At 46.9% G+C, this 15929-nt stretch overlaps 1 protein-coding gene across 3 annotated transcripts in view; it reads left to right on the forward strand.

The window, feature by feature from the left end:
* The window catches only part of LPP (LIM domain containing preferred translocation partner in lipoma), a 361386-nt gene that overhangs the window by 16877 nt on the left and 328580 nt on the right, over nucleotides 1-15929 (forward strand). Inside the window, exon 2 of one of the 3 annotated variants that reach the window (XM_068164007.1) lies at nucleotides 5356-5462. The exons of 1 other annotated variant lie outside the window; for it this stretch is intronic. The gene's annotated coding sequence lies outside the window, so the exon portion shown is untranslated. Of the gene's footprint in view, nucleotides 1-5355; nucleotides 5463-9996; nucleotides 10107-15929 lie in introns of those variants that run through there. One more of the 3 variants, XM_068164008.1, reaches the window with a different exon arrangement.

A 15929-nucleotide genomic window follows, 5' to 3' on the forward strand; every position in this document is an offset into this window, starting at 1 on the left:
CAGAGAAGCAAACAGAGCAAGCTGTTGGGGCCAGATCCTATGGGCATTACTGTCCTGGGGTAGCAAGATCAGTCCATGTCTCCAGCCAGCTGTGTTCAAGTATAAGGCTACCCACACATCTAAGTCGAGTTTTAAGGGAGGTTTGGACTCTGGATTGAGGTTTGCATATAAGGGGCCTGATTTTTCCAGTGCATGAGAATGTGGAGACCTCAGACAGCTCCCTTGGTGCTGGCAGTGTCCAGAAAGGGTGAGGATCAGGGCTACAGCAGCAGGGGAGATAATGTGAGATTTCTGAGTTTGGGCACTTTGACCAGCAAATAACAAATACATTAGTACAGCACAGGAAAGGCATGAAGTACACGTGTCAGAAGAGAGCAGGCTTTTAAGTGTTTTTCATTTAAAATGAAAAGGTCATACTGAATGGAGTTCTCCTCTGGGGACCTGTACATGCACCTGCCAGTCATACAGGAGGAACACCCATGTCAGTTTGTGCTGAAGTGACTCGCTGGGAGCTTGTCTGCACTTAAAAATCGGTGACTGGAACAGCTAACACAACATTTTTTCTTGTGGTGGTCAGGCTGAGCCATCTGCTCCACAAAGCAACGGGAATACAGGCTGCTTTATTCCAGTTTCACTGGTGTTCACTCTTGGGCTTCTGCAAGTACAGGCATACTGATTAAAAAAAATAATAAATATTAAGCAAACAGAAAAATAATTAATCTCTTAATATTGGTAACACTTTCAAGTGTAAAGGAGATTTGCAAATGAAGGCAATTTTTGAGTCGTCAGGAAAACAGATGCCACTTTGCCAGGCTGTTATGTGAGGAGTGTAATTAGCACTTGCTGAAATGATTTTCATGGATCAGATTTTCTTTTAAAGAGTTTGGGAAGTCTGGTTACTTCAGTTTCTAAGTGACCACTGTGAAGTTATGCTAGAGATGCCTCTTTTCCTAGCAGTGTTGACTGCACTTCTTTGAAACTTGGAACTCCTGCAGAGGTTTTTAATTGTCCGTTGCTGAAGGAGTTGGGGCTGTTCAGTCTGGGGAAGAGAAGGCTCAGAGGTGACCTAATTGTGGCCTTCCACTATCTGAAGGGGGGGCCTACAAGAAGGCTGGGGAGGGACTTCTCAGGATCTCAGGCAGTGATAGGACTAGGGGGAATGGAATGAAGCTGGAGGCGGGGAGATTCAGGCTGGAGGTGAGGAGGAAGTTCTTCACTGTGAGAGTGGTGAAGCCCTGGAATGGGTTGTCCAGGGAGGTGGTTGAGGCCCTGTCCCTGGGTGTGTTTAAGACCAGGCTGAATGAGGCTCTGGGCAGCCTGATCTAGTGTGGGGTGTCCCTTCCCATGGCAGGGGGTTTGTAACTGGATGATTCTTGTGGTCCCTTCCAACCCTGACTGATACTATGAAAAATCTGCTGTGTAAAGAATCATAGAATAGTCAGGGTTGGAAAGGACCTCAAAGAACATCTAGTTTGAACCTCCCTGCCATGGATAGGGACACCTCACACTAGATCAGGCTTCCCAGAGCCCTGTCCAGCCTGGCTTTAAAAACTTCCAGGGATGGGGCTTCTACCACCTCCCGGGGCAACCTGTTCCCAATACATAACAGAGGACAGTTAGGATTTAGGCATTGTAAACCACTGCTCTTAAATTTCAATCTGCAAGCAAGAAACCTTGCTTTCCATACTTGTGTGTTTAATTTATCTATTCTTTTTCAACTTGGGAAATTTTGACTCTTACTGTCAGTGATACAGCATTAGCATTACCAGCTGCTGAGTGGATGGACTGTTTCTGATCACTGCAGCTTTAAGACTTCAGAGTTTGTGGATCTCAGCCTCTTGCCTTTCCAGCTTGGGGTGGCTTTTAAAATTTCTAATAACTTTCTCAGCTTTTTATGAGCTATACCTTAAATTTAATTAGTTGGGAGAAACAAATGAAGGCAACAATCTTTTGTGAAAGACATGCTCTTCCATCTGGTAGTGCAGAGACTCTGCTTAGTGCTTTGACTGTGATTGCAAGTTCCTGCTGCTTGGATGTTTGCTTTAGATTGCTTTTAAATGACAAATAGCCTATTGAAATAGTGCATTAAAGGAAGTGGTCTATATTGTGCTAGGCATGAAAATGAAGATGCAGATGCTCACACATAGGTGTATACAGACTCTGAAGTCTAAGACACACTGTAGCTGCTGATCGGGAGTAACAAGAATCACAGGGAGTTAGGCCAGACAGGAGTTCGATAGCATAGAGCTGTATTACCAGAGAGACCTTTCTGCTGTTACCTCTTGCAGGACTGTGAAAGGAAGCTGGGAATTTTTGTTGCAAGATGAAAAACAGAATTAGCTGTGTGCAGACGGCTGAGCATCTGCTGTGGCAACTCTGAACTAGAAGACCTCACTTTCACAGAGCTTAAAGCCTGCTTTCTGTTGTAAAACCATGAGGATGTTCCCCATGAGGATGTTGCTATGGGATATATGAAACCCAGAGGTGGCTCCTTAGGTACAGTTTTTTTGTTTCTTCTGGGGACTTAAGTAGGGGAAAGACTTCTGCTGGAACCTTTGGCAGTGATTTGGGTATGTCTATAGTCTGCGCTCATTTGTCTTTCTCTGCCCAAGTGAGAGCAGGAGCAAGCATGAGTGTGAGAGGCAGACACTTTTTGGGGACTATTTATTGTTTCTAAGGATCTGTATTCCTTGCCTGCTTCTCCAGAGCTAGTGTGGTTAAGACATCCCTTTGCTAAGTGTCTGTGTAGTCCTCTTTCATGAGGCTCTTGGGGGTGCTTCCTGCTGAGGGATGTGTACAGATGCTCTGGAGTGAGGAGCTTTGTTGATCTTCAGGTTTGAGGACCTTCAGTCTTGAGAAATGTTCCCCAGCAGGAAATACTTGTTGGCATTGTGTCTTGAAAAGGTCAGATGTGGTGGTGGCTTGATGGCTTGTGATGCAGCTGATGTGCAGTTCTGATCTCTTGAGTCTGTCCTCTACATCTGTCTCCTGTATATTTCTGCACTGAAACACCCGGCCTGGCCTTTGCAGCCTTCTGCTAAAGAAATGAGGTCACAAATGAAGTTTGACTGACCAGCTCAGGTGAATATTGTTGTGACTAGTCAGGCTGCCCCTGTCCTGCCCAGCTATGGATGTGTGGCTGGCAGGGAGTGCATGCTTGGGCATCATTGAGTTGCTGCTGCTCTGGGACCACGGAGGGTCCCACGTGCTGCTGGGGAGGGTGATCTCACACCTTGTTTCAGCTGGGTGCCTCTAGGAGGGTATGTGAGTTCCTGTTCAGCTTGCTGCAGGGGAGCCTCTGTCACAAGGTGATGGGGACAGCCAGTGTGGAAAGTAAAGCTAGGAAGATGTGGTTCAACTATCTGAATGTGAGTCCTGTAACTGATCTTGTAAACACTTCTTGAGCTAAATCTGGTGAAATACAAGCCTGAGCCAAGATCTTTTAAACACAGTTTGAGTCCCAAGAAATATTGTCTTACCTGGGGCTCCTGGAGGTGCTGTTGTAAGTTGAATTGAAATAGTGTTGGAACCAAAGGGGAATGTTGTTGTCTTCTGCCTTTGCAGATAAGACCGAAGGGCATTTTGCCAAGACCTTGTGGGAAAGACCTAAATTGTATATAACTCTACATCATTTTAAAATGAAAAGTAAACATGCAGAGCCATAATATTTGCTTGTACTTGTCTCCTCCTTAATGGATGGAGAGAAATTGCTCTCTTGGCTGTGTTCACCAGCAATAAAACCCTGCAGTTACTCATCCTCATCCCAAGCCTGCAGTGAGTAGGAGGAGCCATTATGGTCTTGATTTGAATTTGTCCTCGTCACACCTGAGGGGGGAGTGTTGAGGGTCCTGAAGACGTTCATGCCTTTTCATCCCTGCAAGAAATTGGGACTGAGTGCCACCACAGGCACTAAGGGATAGAACTGGGAAGATGCTGCCTGGGTCAGAGTGGACCTTAGTGTGCTCTTACGGTGTTGGGCCAGTGGAGATCTACCATCACCTGGGAAAGGTGAGAGTCCTATCACGCTGCTGGGTGCTGCAGCATCAAGCATGACACTGGGACAAGAGGTGGTGGCAGGGGTAGAAAGCCATCTCTCCATGTGACAGGGAGGAGGGACCTGAAAAGCAAGCTGCCATCACCACTCAGACTTGTAGGCTCACAGGCACTCTCATGAGCAGCACAGGTTCAACAAATGCAAGCCTGGACTGGACATTGCCATCATTGCAGCAGCAAATAGTAACTTTGTGTGCTGAGCAGCAATGACAAGGCAAGCCTGTGCTTGCCACGAGCAGAGATAGGGTCATCAGAACAACCAGGATGTGGCTGGGATGGGATGTTGGCCGTGGGCTGGTGTGAGCAGGAAGGAGTGTGGAATTCAGATGCTGCCTATCTCTATGGATGCACCCTGGCATGTGTCCTGACATGCCACATGCAAGATGAGGGCTGTGTGGCCTGTCTCCTCTACTCTACCTTCCTTTCCTGCAGAGGGAATAAATGGCACTGAGTTGGTCACTTCAAGAAAGGGTTGTTTGCATTGCAGCTGCAGAAAAGAGTGAGGCAGTCTCCAGTGGGAATTGGGCAGAGCTCCTCAGAGAAAAGGCTGTACTGGAGTGGAGGGCAGGTGAACTGGCTGGTGATGTAGCTTTGCTTGTGGTAGTGGGAAATCCCATGAGTTTCAGACTAAATTTAATGCTATCTCCTAGCTTCCTTGCTGTGCCTGATGTCATGGAGATGAGTGATGGATTCACTCTGCTCTCATGCTTTATATCTCCAGCACCAGAACAAGGGGACACAGTCTCAAGCTGCACCACGGGAGGTTTAGACTCGAGGTGAGGAGGAAGTTCTTCACCGAGCGAGTCATTCGTCATTGGAACGGGTTGCCCAGGGAGGTGGTTGAGTCATCGACCCTGGAGGCGTTCAAGGGGAGATTGGACGTGGCACTTGGTGCCATGGTCTAGTCATGGGGTCTGTGTTGATAGGTTGGACTCGATGATCCTCGAGGTCCTTTCCAACCTAAGCGATACTGTGATACTGTGATCTCATTTTACATCTTCTTTCACCTCTCTGCTCTCAGGGACGTTAAGAGTAGTAAAGGAGCTGCAGTTTGAGGAGGTGCAGGTTGTTGGCCAAGCTGTGTCAGCTGGCAGTGGGTGTTGATCATTGGCCCAGTTCAAGGAGGTGATTGCTGCTTTTGGGAATTGCCAGAGTCCAGGAGTATAGAATCTTCTGCCTAAGAAAGCTATGGAAGAAAATGCTGCATTTCCCAGGAGCTGTGGGTTAAAATGCAAGTTTTGGAGAGGAGCCACCACAGGCCTATCTGGCATATGTCACACTGATATATCTCTCTCTTCACAGGGCTGGGAAAGAACCCCAGATCTGTGACTCTGGGCAGAACCCTGTGTGTCTCCAAAAGCCCTGCTCCGAGTTTGTCCTGCCAGCAAGGCTGTGCAGCGTGAGAACTGGTACGTAAACATGTTTCACAGGAGCAAGGAGCAACTTCTCTGAAGGACCTATGGCTTTTCTGGCAGTGGCACCTTGTTTGTAGTTCCCTGCAAAGAAAACTGAAACCCTAACCAAAAAAGTCTTCTAACAATGGAGTGTGGAGAGGGGAGTGGGATCACTGGAAAATAAAGTCAAACTGATGGTGCTTGCACTGAGAGGCTGAAGGGTTCAGCAGGGAGAGGCTATGACTGTTGAGAAATTAGTGTCACAGTATCACAGTATGTTAGAGGTTGGAAGGGACCACAAGAGATCATCAGGTCCAACCCCCCTACCAAAGCAGCATCACTTGGGGTAGTCCACACAGGAGTGCATCCAAGTGGGTTTTGAAAGCCTTCAGAGGAGGAGACTCCACAACCTCCCTGGGCAGCCCTGTGCTCTGTTACCCTCACTGTAAAGAAGTTTCTCATGTTGAGGTGAAATCTTCCATGTAAAAGTTTGAACCTGTTGTTCCTTGTCTTATTACTGTGCGCCACTGAAAAGAGCTTGGCCCCCTCCACCTGTCATCCCAGACTACGGTGCTGAGGCTTTTGCCGTGCTCTGTTGAGTAGTGTGTTGTGACAGATAGGCAACATGGGGAGCAATGACAAGTTGTAGGCATGAGAAGTGCGCATACCTAGGCACAGGCTGCACAGATCCAGGCCCAGGGAAACAAAGATGCGCAGTGCGTATATAGTATGTACTACACGGCGTGTGAGAGCTTGGGGGTGTATGTACCAACTGTCTGTATATACTATATATGGCAAGGAAAGAATGCATATGCATTCATGTTCTCTCTCTCTCTCTCTCTCTCTTTTTTCTTTCTTTTTTTTTTTTTTTTCTTTTCTTTTTCTGTCTCTTCTGTCACTCTGTGGAGCTGTTGCAAAACTACCAGATTCAACCTCCTGTGGAGCCTTTCTGGCCAAGGTTTTACAAGCCAGCACCTGCTTTGCCTGCCTGACTTCTTTCTATATTTATTCCTCTGCGCCCATTTTTTGCCTTTGCCTGCAAAGTGGAACTGTCACAAACATTTGTGCTAAACTTTTGGCTGCACAGGACTTCAGCTTGCAAATCCTGAGTCCGCTTTTGTGCATGTTGGGGGAGGAGACATACGTGTGTGCAGTAGTGCATGCGTGCATATGAGTATCCCTTGCTCCTTGCTGTCTGCATGATGTGGTCAGTGTTCTGGTGGTGCTGCAGCAGCAGTCCCTGTGTTATATGCCACACAAGTTGTGCTCTCTGCCCCTTCCAGACATTTTGATGAATCAAATATTCCCAGTCATTCCACTGATGTACTGTCATTTAAATCAAATTAGTTGAGCCTGTCTGATGGCCAATTGATAGTGACCTGCACTGCTGTGCAGGAGGCTTGAGTTGGATTTTAATCCCATGCCCTCAAGCTTTTGCTTTTCAAGATTAGGACCGTGGCAGGGGGAAGGACTTGTGGTACTATGTAGCCGAGAGTTCCTGGTTAGGCTGTGGCTGCTCATGGATGTGCCCACTCTTGGTTTCTTTGTGTTGCTTGAGGTGGAAGATGCTGTAAAGCAGAGATGCAGAATCCCAGCTCATGCTTAGATACCTCTCTTAAAGTGAGCACAGTAGCAAGGGCGAGGGTATAATATCATTTCAGCTGGGAAACTGAGGGGAGATCCTTGTCCCCAGGAAGGTGCAGCTGTGGGAATGGCCACGTTGTAAGTCTCCCATCAGCAAATGCTTCTCAGAGGAGGCATGCACTCATTCCTGGTCTGATGGGTACAACTTGTGCTGATTGCAGTGGTGAGCAGCCTGCCAGGAGCCAGGAACCTGCTTGTCCTTGTGTGCTCAGGCCCCTGAGCTCCCAGCCCCTCTAACATCTATATTTGTTTCTGGCACGAGCGTCCTTCTAAGGTCACGAAGCCGTTAGTCCCAGGTTTCAACCCCAGGAGCTATAAAATGTGCCCTGCCTGACCCCAGTACAAAGGCAGAGGCAGCACTAGTGGCCTGCGTTCCCCTGGGTTTAGTTTCCCTGTCCCCACTGCATGTGTCACTGCATCCTGCATTCCTCTCTGGTTTGGTAAGCCCTTTGCCTCTCAAGCTGACACAGCTAGTATTTCCCTGCTGGCAGGGCAGGCGAGGTAGCGACATTTAACTGTTAAAGAGAACCTTAATCTGTTCATGCTGTGGGAGCCCAGAGCATGCTTGGGCTAGGGATTTATTTTGCTATTGCAGTGCTCCTCCACTGTGGTTTTGTTCCCTGCCTTGACTTACCTTGTTTCATACTTCATCCCACTGTTTGTCCTTGCGAAAAACAACCCCTTTGGAACTGCTTTCTTCATGATGCTGGAAAACTGAGCCTGTTTGTGAAGCCTGACTTTTCTTACCTTGGTTTTGGAGTGTCTTCTACCACTTCAGAGCACTGTGTACTCAGAACATAAAATCATGCAATTGCTTAGGGTGCAAAAGATCTTTAAGATTGTAGAGTCCAACCATTAACCCAGCTCTGCAAGTCTGTGACTAAACTATGTCACTAAGCATCACATCTATGCATCTTTTAAATACATCCAGGGATGGTGACTCAGCCACTTCCCTGAGCAGCCTGTTCCAGGGCTTGACAACCCTTTCTGTGACATTTTCCCTAATATCCAATCTAAGCTTCCCCTAATGCAACTTGAGGCCATTTCCTTTCGTCCTGTAACTTGACACTAGGAAAAAGAGACCAACCCCTTCCTCGCTACAACCTCCTTTCAGGTAGTTGTAGAGAGCAAGGAGGTCTCCCCTCAGCCTCCTTTTTCTCCAGGCTGAACAGCCCCAGTTCCTTCTGCAGTCCCACATAAGACTTGTTCAGTCAACACACCTCCGTTTCTGACCATGGAGAATGCTCCTGGTGGCACAGCTGCTTCCTGAGGCATGTGGTTCTGAGGGAGGTTTTAGTGGGTTTTTAGAGAAGTAATGGATCAGCTGCCCATGGAGAGCTTGTCCCAGCCTGCAGTGCATTGGCATTTCCCTGGTGTGTCATTTAGCACCATTTGGGCTATTGGCTCTTAGAAACTGCCTTTAACTAGCAGTGTAATGGGCATGTACTGGTGCTGCCTGGCAAGGTGTAGTGTTTTGCATTGGTACTGAGAGGTCACTAAGTTAAATGTGCTGCTTATTTTAAAAGGCAGAAAGCTTTGTTTTTTCTCTGAAGAAAAGGTTTGTGTGAGTTGTCACCTGTGATACTGGGGCTAAACTCATGCTGCCATGGGCCCCGACCTCTGCCTGGTTCCTGGAGGTATTTGTGCAGCCTTTGTCATTGCAGGGTTTCAGGTCCTCTGAAGCCTGCTCTTCAGTGAAAGCCAGCTGTGCTGTAATGTTTCTTTTTCACAGTTTGTTTTGGCCATACATGGGCAGAGTCAGCTCTGGAATTCCTTCCCTATAAATTCAATAGCATCTTGTGGGTGGTGCTGGGGAATCACTGGTCTGGTTGGATTGCCTCGGCAGCCTGTTCCCCTTGAGAACGTCCTGATTTGCACATTCCTGAGGGGCTGCCTGCTCCTGGAGCTGGTGGCTGCAGCTACCAGGAGGCTGTGGCATAGTCACCTCCCTGCTGCCTGCAAGTTGGTTGTTGTGAGGAGCACTGCCCATGGGAGCAGTGGCATGGGTGTATTGCTCCCATGTGCAGGCAGGCTCTGAAGGAACAGTTATGCCTTTCAAGCCTAAGTTTTCTGTCTCCTAAATGTGCTGTATGGGCTTGAGCATTGACTATCAAGTGCCTCTACCAGGTGGGCGGCAGCTTGGGTGCTCTCCTGTTTTGTGCTGCATTGTCCCATTGGGGATTGAGGGGCACTGGGGCTCCTTCTCCCTGTAGAATGATCTGCACAGCTGTGCTGGGTTTGAGGTGGTTTTTTTTTTGTTTTGTAAAGCAAAGTCAACTAGACACTTGCAAAGTGCCAGTTAGATGATTCAGGTCAGAGGAGATTTCCCTGCCCCAGGTGAGTAGCAGAACCCTTCTCATGCGACTCCTGGCCGAGCCTTGCCTTCTCTGGTGCTGAGTTAGTGTCACTATAAACGCAGTCTGAACGTGCCTATTTGCCTTCAAAGAGCACTCAAAAGACGCAGTTCTAAGAGGTTTTCTGCTGATGAGTTGAGGGACAAGAGGGAAGTTTGCTGTAGGAGGTGAGAGACCATGGCTCCTGTAGCTGCCCCCACTTCATCTCCCTGTGCGTCTCTGGCAGAGGACAGAAATGCAGTGTCACCCATTGAGCCAGGAGCCTCCAAAGCATAGGTCAAGATGGTGATGCATGGCCCATGTTCAGGCTGTGTGTAGGTCAGCAACAGTGATGTACTCAGCTCAGGCTCCAAAGGGGCAAGTCATCCCTGTGCCAAAGCCAGGGAGAGAAGGGTGATTTTTTTTGACATCCTTTGGAGTTTTGATCTCCATATTTGGAAATGTTTACCCATTGCTCTGATCTATTGCAAGGGAGGGGAGGTGACTCAGGGTCTGGTGGAAGCAGGATTTGAATTCCTGTAGTAAGGTTCCCCCCCCCTCCTTTCTTGTTTTGGAAGCTTGTTGTGGTCAGTTTTCAGTTCTCTCTTGCTCCTGGACCTTGTTCCAAATTTGATCCGCTTGAGAGGGAAGCGTGTTAGTGAAGGAGCTTGTCTGGATCCTGGTAAGTGCATCAGTGCTGCTTTAGCAAGCAAATTGGGATTTTGTTTTGTTTAGTCAGATGGATTGCATCAAATTGTGTGTGTGTGTGGTTGGTGAAGGCAGGCATGTGGATCTCCACTCAGCAGCAAGGGACCCAATGAAGACTTCTGTAGCAGGGAAAGTTGGCTTAGTGGATTGCCCTCAAAGGTGAAATGTTTCTTCAGGCCTAGGTATAAAGATAATTTAAGCCAGTTCTCATTCAGTCATGCTCTTCCTTTCAGTTCCACTGGTTAATGCAGCAAGGCAGCAGAGCACTGTGGAGTTAAATGAGTATATGTGCATGTGGTCAGCAAGTAAAATATAGCTGAAGTATGATTTCTGTCTCCTAAGCGAGTGTGTGCTAAAAAGGCTGCATAATGTGCAGAAGTATTTCTCTCAACTGTTAATATTTAACTCTGCTTTGTCAGGGACATGAAGATGTTTAGCTGCTGTAACTGGATGAAGGTTCAATGTCTGTTTTTTCCTGTTATTCTTTATTTTTCCTTAGTATGAAGTTTTTAATCTGATATTCAACTGGCTACTTCTCTCTCTTTTTAATTTTTCCCTTCTTTCTCCCCTCCCCCCCCGCCCTTTCCTTTTCCTTTCCTGAAAGGAAACTGTAGTTCATCCAGACAGTCAGGGGCGTGGGGGTGGGTTTTGAACCTGGAAGATGCTCTGCTTCCTGTTTTATTCATGGCAGCTGAAACTATGCTGAGGAATCTGGAGCGGGGATCCACAGTCCTGCATTCCTCTTGTCATTTGGAGCATGTAACACGTATAGAGTGCTTTTAGCACTGCTCTGGGGGTTGTGTAGCAGCCAGCCCTGTCTCGGACAGAAAGCTCTGCACTTTGTCCTTTTACTTGGGAGGGGGTGTTGGTGAAAAACCCTTCATAGTTCCTGGTGATGTCTATTATCTTTTCAGCTAACTGATAATTTTGGGCTGATTCAAACCTGCTATTTCCATACTCTCCATGTCGTATATATAAGTCCTTTGTTAGGAAGATTTTTCTCTTGTTGATTTCCTTTTGCCCTTTTCAATAGGAATTAATACTCAGTGTGAGGTTTGGTTTTCCAGGCATGTGGTCCTTGAGGCTTAAAACTGGCATGATTGTTCTGGGCAGAGAAAGATACTTTGCTTAGTTTGCACAGCCATGGCATGTGAGCTTAAAAGCACTCGGTCCCAAAAGGAGATGAAGGAACTGCTGGAGAAGACTATTCCTGCAGGTGGAATGTGTTGGGAGTTTGCAGGCTTTAGCTGCATTTTAATCCTTGTTGTTTCAACAAGCTACTTGGATTACTGCAGCTCTTGAGGTCAGGGCCTGGCTGAGCCTGATAGCAGTGCACAAGAAAGAACTTCTGACCTGAAGAATGTACATTTTGCATGGACAATGTAGGTGGTGGGTTGGATAACAGGGTTCTGGGGAGACATACGGAGCTGCTGCAGCACCTGAAGCCTTAGTCCAGTGACTTGCCAAGAAGCCACTCGTCCTCTGTTGTGTGTGGTGGTGCCATGCTGTGGAAGGCAGCAAGCTGGTAGTCTGTGTTGCTGCTCATGCACTGTGCTTTGCCTTTGCATTTGCATGTGTGGCCCTGTGTGGCAGGTGACGTCTACTCCTTGTAGAGTGCTTGCCCTATTCAGTCATGCCCTGGATCAGGCCCTGCTTCTGATGGCATTCGGCTATGGCACATCCAGTATGTGGCCAAGCTTGGTGTTTTGGGGACAGCGTGGTGGGACTGTAAATTATGATGTTCTGTTCCTCTCTGTTTCCTCTCTTTCCCACATGCCAGGGCAGGCTGCTTGTTGGAACATAAGAGTGAGCTGTACCTCGTGGCCATGACCCAGGGCTCTGGGCAGTGCTGCTCTGGCATGCCTGGTGAAGCACATTTGGGCCATGCATCTTCATGTGCCAATCCTTCTCTGTGTGACATCTCATCACCACGAGGATGTGACTTGAGAGCTGGATGGACTGTGAAGGGTGAGCTCCCCGTGTGCCACCTGTGCTCCCCCTAGATGGGTGCTGGGCAGGCTGGGGGAGCTCCTAAGGATGGAGAGTGCCTACAGCCAGGACTGCAGGCTGCCAGGGCTTTCCATCTGGTATTTCTCCAGGACCTGGGCAGATTCCGTGGTCACTGATGCCAGCCAGGATGCACTGCAGATTTTCTTCAGCTCCAGAACAGAGCCATTAAGTGCTGACCTGTAAATTAATACAGCTGTCTAAAGATTATTCCTCCTGCAGCCTGGCACCCTGTAAACACTCGAGTCTCAGAGGCTTTCCATGGCACTTGCCTTTGAGCATGCTCAGAGAGCTCCCTGCCTGCCCTTCTTGAGCTTCTCTCAGTCACTTCTAATGATGTGTTAAACACAGGATTTGCTTGAGCTCCCATGTAAGGAGGATTGGTTTGCAGCCCATCCTTCATCCTGGCTGTTGCACTGATTGATCCAGGGCTGGTGCTGCAGAGGACATGAAGTGGTGACCCTGTCACTTGTGACTTGGGTGCTGTGAGGAGATTTAATGCTCTAAGACCTGTGTGCATTTGCCCCACAATAGGTAAGAAAAGCTGCCCCAGAGAGCAAGGGGCTAGCACATGTGAGTGCAGGAGTGAAGGCAAGACATGGTTACGGGCCTAGGATGGCTCAACACATCTGATACTTTACATTTTTGTCAGCAAAGCTTTCAGAGCTCTTAAACACTTAAGTTGTGCCTGCAAGCTGAGGAAAGTTGTATTATCTTGGTGTGGGGGAGTAGAAACTGAGACACCATATGGTAGATATGAGAAAAAGTGCAAATCTCTGGATTCCAGGTGATGGTTTGTATTCAGCTCCTGCAGGCAGAAGGCGGGTTTCACAGTACTGCAAGACATCTCCTTACTCTAATAAAGTCATACTTTTGTGAGCACAAAATATTTCTGCATTGGTTACTTAAAAGGCAAACCAAGTTGTATTTCATAAAGTTGTTATGTGTTGCTGACGTGTGACGTGATCCCAACACGTGTGGTTACTTCAGGAATGTCCTGATGGCATCTTACCTAAATGTACTGCTGCTCTTTCCCAGAACCTGAGCAGAGTGCAGGCTTTTGAGCACTGTCTGTTATTAGCTTTATAATGCACATTCCTGTGTAACAGCTGCTGGAAACAGCAGGAGATCTCACTGGAGCCTAATTCTTCAGTCAACTTTGAGAGGGGAGTTTGCTCCTGTGAATGAAGTATTTGCATTTGGGATGAGATCTCCTAAATAAGAATAACTCCTTTGCCTCTGGTGAGTACGTTGGTGTAACGTGGTGGCCTGAAAATTTTCCCCCAGCATTAAATTTGCCAGCCCAGCCCAGTTGGAAGCAAATGAAAGCTGTATTTACAAGCAAAACTACAATCTACAATGAAATGCAATGAATATATACAAAATATACAGTATTTATGATATTTACAATTGATAAACAACACAAAACCCACCCTGGCCAAAAACCAGGGAAGCTAATAGCTTCTCCCTCCTTGCCCCCTTCCCTTACCCCCTTGAACACAAAGGGACAAGTGAAAGAGCAGAGAGACCTTAGAACTTAGCCAAAACAATGCAGCCAAAGTCAAGCAGAAGTGAGTTAGCATCTCCTGGAGCGAAGAAGGCAAAGAAGAGAAAGATTGTTTACCAAACTAATTCTTATGGTAGATAACTGTCCAATGGATTGCTTAGAACTTAGCATTATTTTCCTTTTTACACCCAATAGTGATTTATTTATGTTTTACCACTTTCTGTTCAAGATCTGTGGAAAATTTTAAAAGTACAGCCTAAAACTACCACAGTTGGTTCACGGACTGGCATGACCGGGAGGTGAAAGCAAGATGTTCTTGTTCCTTTACCACCATCTTCTAATGGTTGACTTTGTGCTTATTGCTTGATGTGTCAGGGAAGGGATGACTACATTTTAAAGAAACATCAGGTTTTGAAAGCTTGGTTGCCTGTGGTGAAGAGAGGAGACCTTGTGCTGTGCTGTCTCACATCCCTACTGTGAAAATATCAAAGGGAGGAGTTCCAGTGAAGCTGCCCATTTTTGGCAGCCACTTCCCTCCTACATCCTTGTTCTTCAGGTAAACCCCTCTTCAACTTTGTTAGCTGTTCCCCTTTCCTCCCTGAGAAGTCATTATCATCCCTTGAAATTAAGGAAAAGACAGGAGGAGGGAATAAATGGATGTTAAGGAGTAGAAAACAATCAATTAAATAGTACATAGCATGTAATTTTCCTTGGAAACTTACCATGAAATTGAGGAGCACTTTAACAACTAGTAATTTAAATTGCATTTGAGCACTGCTAATGGGTTGTTTGCATGGGAATTTTGGTCATTTCACAGCAGGTCCTTGTCTTTAGTACCCCCTTCATTCAGTTTAAAAAAGCAAGTCTCATGAAGAAGATGCTGTAGACAACTGGTCCAACTGTTGCTAGTAAAAGGTGGTACCATGGGAGTTTTGCAAGACCTTATTGCAATTCAGAGCCATTTACATCCTTAACATCAGTTCTCCCAGTTTTAATTGATGGGAATTTGGCACTTTTTATTTGAAAAGGCTTGTCATTGCTAAAAGGCAGGAAAAGAACACTATTGCCATCACACTTGCAGAGCTGATGGAGATAAGGTTGCTGAAGAGGCAACTCCAGGCCCACAACGTTTGAGTTTGTAGCTGTGCGACTGACCTAGAAGTAGAGCCTGTGGCTCTGTCTTTATCACCTCAGACAAATCGTAGCAACGTTTGGGATATGATCCTGGCTCACTCCATCCCAAGAGGAGCCACGGAGAGGTGCTGATCAGTTGTGGCTGTTGGGTGTTTTTTTCTTATTAATCTTGTTTTAACATGTTTAGTGCTGCCCTCCACCACTGTTTGCCTTAGGGAATGCCAATGATTTCCAGCCAAAGGCACTACCAGCCTAATCGTGTGCTATTTTGCTGCTGGTTGTGCTGGGAACAGACGCTATAGGAAGGCAAATGCAAGCTCCTTGTCGCCTGTTGCTGAATGAACATCCCATTTTCAGAGCAGGGTTTTTTCAAATCCGTGGGCATGCTGAGCATATGGAAAGGGGTTCCAGTATCAAAACAAATCTGGCCTCCTGTTTCTGGATGTGTAGGTTGTTTCTTAGAAGATGGAGCCTTTAAAATCTGTCCCTGCAAGCATGGCTGTTAAATCCTGCTATTTCTAGAGAGGCGAGGCAGCTGTCTGCACTCAGATAAGCTATAAAAAGGCAGTATTTTCCAAAAATGGCTTTTTTAGTTGTACCTGCCAGACAGCTTGGCCAGTAGGATTTCACCAGGAGCATCACCACTGCTGCCCTTTTATGTACAGGGTGCTGAGCAATGTGAAAACTTCTGGGCATGTCTCCAGGGGCAGCGTTAAGCACCAGCTCTTCAATCTCTCTAGCTTGTGTGATGCTGCTGGAGAGGAAAGTTCATGAAGGGGTGCTTGTTGGTTTGTTTTGTTCTTATGTGATCTCTTGTTTTCTAGGTGATTGCTTTATCTTTGGCTTTTGTTCATAATTTTCATTGTGTCTTTCTTCTTGCGGACTCAGTGACCATATTTAACCGCAGGGTGGTTTGAATGCCCCCTCTTGATTGTTTACTTGAAGGGGTTCCTCTTTGCTGTGTAATCTCAGGGTAGCTGGTGAGTTCAGATAAAACCAGTAAGAAAAAATTGCAATTTTTCCTGAAGGTCTGGATGAGGTTTCTCATAGCATAATGGTGTTATCGCTTATGCTTCCTGACGCACACGCTACCCGCAGTGCTTTGTTACTTATCAGCTAATGCTCTGCTGAGACGTATGAGCGTAAGAA

The sequence above is a fragment of the Melanerpes formicivorus genome, unplaced genomic scaffold, assembly GCF_026170545.1.
Source record: "Melanerpes formicivorus ecotype bairdi unplaced genomic scaffold, bMelFor1.0.p_v2 SCAF_76, whole genome shotgun sequence".
NCBI classification, from domain to species: domain Eukaryota; kingdom Metazoa; phylum Chordata; class Aves; order Piciformes; family Picidae; genus Melanerpes; species Melanerpes formicivorus.